Below are 5,015 nucleotides of genomic sequence, written 5' to 3'. Positions count from 1 at the left end.
CAGCCAAAGTGTTCCATTTTATTTTCCAAAACACAAAAAATCACCTTGGTCGTGTTACCTGTAGATTTCTAAGCTTCAAATGCCTATTTGTTGTGTTTTTCATTTCATAATGGCTACTCTGCCCAAACTCTTGTTTGTTTGGCGTCAGAATACAAAATTTGGGAAGGAAGAAGGCAAAACCAACTCAGACCCAGAAAACATTTAGGAAATTGCCACTCAAGAAACCAAGTCAGCTGAGGCATGCAAAACAATGACAGCAAGCCAGAATTGGAGCAAGCCAACAGCTGTGCCCTGTTTGAAAAAGAACCTTCCTCTTCTGCCCAGAACTCAATATGCCAGCCTCAGAACCAAAGCTCACATCAGAGCATTCATTACAAACCATGATAAATAAGAAAAAGTAGAAAAAAGCAAAAGAAAAGCAAGAATCCATAATGATATAGGGCTTGATTTAGTCGCTAGGAAACCGGCTGTTCCAGGAATCATCCACCCCTCCAGCTGACTGCCTGTGGAATTCTGACAGAATTATCCTGAAAATCGCAGGGAAACTCAGTTTGGAGGCAATTAATATCTGTCACCTCAGCCAAAGTGTTCCATTTGATTTTGCAAAACACAAATCTCACCTTGGTCGTGTTACCTGTAGATTTCTAAGCTTCAAACCCCTTTTGTTGTGTTTTTTATTTCATAGTGGCTACTCTGCTGAAACTCTTGTTTGTATGGCATCAGAATACAAAATTTGGGAAGGAAGAAGGCAAAACCAACTCAGACCCAGAAACATTTAGGAAATTGCCGCTCAGAATACACAAATCGGCTGAGGCACCCAAAACAATGACAGCAAGCCAGAATTGGAGCAGGCCAACTTCTGTGCCCTGTTTGAAAAAGAGCCTTCCTCTTGCACCCTGAACTCCATATTGCAGCCTCAAAACCAAAGCTCACATCAGAAAATTCATTACAAACCATGATAAAGAAGAAAAAGGAGAAAAAGCCAAAGAAATGCAAGAATCCATAATGATATTGGACTTGATTCAGTCACAAGGAAACCGGCTGTTCCCCGATTCATCCACTCCTCCAGCTGACTGCCTGTGGAATTCTGACTGAATTAACCTGAAAATCGCAGTGAAACTCAGTTTGGAGGCAATTAATATCTGTCACCACAGCCAAAGTGTTCCATTTTATATTCCAAAACACAAAAACTCACCTTGGTCATGTTACCTGTAGATTTCTAAGCTTCAAATGCCTGTTTGTTTTGTGTTTCATTTCATAATGGCTACTCTCCCCAAACTCTTGTTTGTATGCCGTCAGAACACAAAATTTGGGAAGGAGGAAGGCAAAACCAACTCAGACCCAGAAAACATTTAGGAAATTGCCGCACAGAATCCACAAATCGGCTGAGGTACTCAAAACAATGACAGGAAGCCAGAATTGGAGCAGGCCAACAGCTGTGCCCTGTTTGAAAAAGACCATTCCTCTGGTGCCCTGAACTCCATATTCAGCCACAAACCAAAGCTCACATCAGAAAATTCATTACAAACCATGATAAATAAGAAAACAGAGAAAAAAGCCAAAAAATGCAAGAATCCATAGTGACATTTGGCCTTATTAGTCACAAGGAAACCAGCTGTTCCCGGATTCATCCTCTGCTCCAGCTCACTGCCTGTGGAATTCTGACTGAATTCACCTGAAAATCCCAGTGAAACTCAGTTTGGAGCCAATTACTATCTGTCACCTCAGCCAAAGTGTTCCATTTGTTTTTCCAAAACACAAAAACTCACTTTGGTCAAGTTACCAGTAGATTTTGTAGGTTTAAACGCCTATTTCTTGTGTTTTTTATTTCATAATGGCTAATCTGCCCAAACTCTTGTTTGTGTGCCATCAGAATACATAATTTGGGAAGGAAGAAGGCAAAACCAACTCAGACCCCGAAAACATTTAGCAAATTGCCGCTCAAGAAACCAAAAATCAGCTGAGGCACCCAAAACAATGACAGCAAGCCAGAATTGAAGCAGGCCAACAGCTGTGCCCTGTTTGAAAATGACCATTCCTCTGGTGCCCTGAACTCCATATTGCAGCCTCAAAACCAAAGCTCACATCAGAAAATTCATTACAATCCATGATAAATAAGAAAACATAGAAAAAATCCAAAGAAATGCAAGAATCCATAATGACATTTGGCCTGAATAGTCACAAGGAAACCGGCTGTTCCCGGAGTCATCCACACCTCCAGCTGACAGCCTGTGGAATTCTGACTGAATTAACCTGAAAATCGCAGTGAAACTCAGTTTGGAGGCAATTACTATCTGTCACCTCAACCAAAGTGTTCCATTTTTTTTTTCCAAAACACAAAAACTCACCTTGGTAATGTTACCTGTAGATTTCTAAGCTTCAAATGCCTATTTGTTGTGGTTTTTATTTCATAATTGCTACTCTGTCCAAACTCTTGTTTGTGTTGCCTCAGAATACAAAATTAGGGAAGGAAGAAGGAAAAACCAACTCAGATGCACAAAACATTTAGGAAATTGCCGCTCAAGAAACCACAAATTAGCTGAGGTATCGAAAACAATGACAGCAAGCCAGAATTGGAGCAAGACAACAGCTGTGCCCTGATTGAAATAGAACCTTCCTCTTGTGCCATGAACTCCATATTGCAGCCTCAAAACCAAAGCTCACATCAGAAAATTCATTACAAACCATAAAAAATAAGAAAAATGATAAAAAAGCCAAAGAAATGGAAGAATCCATAATGATATTGGGCTTGATTTAGTCGCAAGGAAAGTGGCTGTTCCCAGATACATCCACCCCTCCAGCTGACAGCCTGTGGAATTCTGAGTGAATTAACCGGAGAAACACAGTGAAACTCAGTTTGGAGGCAATTAATATCTGTCACCTCAGCCAAAGTGTTCCATTTGATTTTCCAAAACACAAAACCTCACCTTGGTCGTGTTACCTGTAGATTTCAAAGCTTCAAATGCCTATTTGTTGTGTTTTACTTCATAATGGCTACTCTCCCCAAACTCTTGTTTGTATGGCATCAGAATACAACATTTGGGAAGGAAGAAGGCAAACCCAATTCAGACCCAGAAAACATTTAGGAAATTGCCGCTCAAGAAACTAAAAGTCAGCTGAGGCACCCAAAACAATGACAGCAAGCCAGAATTGGAGCAGGCCAACAGGTGTGCCCTGTTTGAAAAAGACCATTCCTCCGTTACCCTGAACTCCATATTGCAGCCTCAAAACCAAAGCTCACATCAGAAAATTCATTACAAACCATGATGAATAATGGAAATGTGAAAAAGCCAAAGAAATGCAAGAGTCCTTTGTGATACTTGGCGGGATTAGACAAAAGGAACCTGGCTGTTTCCAGTTTCATCCCCCCATCCACAGACTGACTTTGGACTTCTGATTGAATTCACCTCAAAATCCCACTCACATTCAATTTGGATGAATTAGTATCTCTCCCCTCAGCAGAAGGGTTCCATATCATTTTCCAAACCACAGAAACTCATCTTGGTCATGTTGCCTGTAGATTTCTAATCCTGAAAGGCCAATTTGCTGTGTTTTTTGTTTTCTTTCATAATGGCTACTCTGTCGACAATCTTACTTGTATTGCATGAGAATACACAATTTGGGTATGAAGAAGGGAAAACCAACTCAGACCCAGAAAATATTCAGCAAACTGACCCTCAAGAAACCAAAAGTCAGCTGAGGCACCCAACAATGACAGCAAGCCAGAATTGGAGCAAGCCAACAACTGTGCCCCAATTGAAAAAGAACCATTCTCTTGTGCCATGAACTCCATATTGCAGCCTCAAAACCAAAGCTCACATCAGAAAATTCATTACAAACCATGATAAATCAGAAAAATGAGATAAAAGCCAAAGAAATGCACGAGTTCTTAGTGATATTTGGCTGGATTTAGACACAAGGAAACTGGTTGTTTCAGGATTCATCCCACCCTTAAACAGACTGACTTTGGAATTCTGATTGAATTCACCTCAAAATTGCACTCACACTCAATTTGGAGGAAATTAGTATCTGTCCCCTCGGCAGAAGGAGTCCAAGTCATTTTCCAAAACACAGAAACTCATCTTGATTGTGTTGCCTGTACAGTTCTAAACATGAAAGGCCAATTTGCTTTGTTTTTTTTTTTTCTTTCATAATGGCTACTCTGTCAAAATCTTGCTTGTATTGCATCAGAATACAAAATTTGGGAATAAGAATGCAAAACTAACTCAGACCCAGAAAACATTTAGGATATTGCCACTCAAGAATCCACAAATCAGCTGAGGCACCCAAAACAATGACAGCAAGCCAGAATTGGAGCAGGCCAACAGCTGTGCCCTGATTGAAAAACAACCTTCCTCTGGTGCCCTGAACTGAATATGCCAGCTTAAAATCAAAGCTCACATCAGAAAACTCATTACAAACCATGATACATAAGAAAAATGAGAAAAAAAGCCAAAGAAACGCAAGAATCCATAATGATATTGGGCTTGATTTAGTCACAAGGAAACCAGCTATTCCCAGATTCATCCACCCCTCCAGCTGACTGCCTGTGGAATTCTGACGGAATTATCCGGAAAATCGCAGGGAAACTCAGTTTGGAGGCAATTAATATCTGTCACCTCAGCCAAAGTGTCCCATTTTATTTTCCAAAACACAAAAACTCACCTTGGTCGTATTACCTGTGGATTTCTAAGCTTCAAACGCCTATTTATTGTGTTTTTTTTTTATGGCAAAATGGCAAGTCTGTCCAAACTCTTTTTTGTATTGGGTCAGAAAACAAAATTTTGGAAGGAAGAAGGAAAACCAACTCAGACGAACAAAACATTTAGGAAATTGATGCTCAAGAAACCTCAAATCGGCGGAGGCAACCAAAACAATGACAGTAAGCCAGAATTGGAGTAACCCAGCAGCTGTGCCCTGATTGAAAAAGTTCCTTCCTTTTGTGACCTCAACTCCATATTGCAGCCTCAAAACCAAAGCTCACATCAGAAAATTCATTACAAACCATGATAAAT

This window comes from Oryctolagus cuniculus, unplaced genomic scaffold (genome assembly GCF_964237555.1).
Source record: "Oryctolagus cuniculus unplaced genomic scaffold, mOryCun1.1 SCAFFOLD_51, whole genome shotgun sequence".
Classification (NCBI taxonomy): Eukaryota; Metazoa; Chordata; class Mammalia; order Lagomorpha; family Leporidae; genus Oryctolagus; species Oryctolagus cuniculus.
This window is presented reverse-complemented; position numbering follows the sequence as displayed.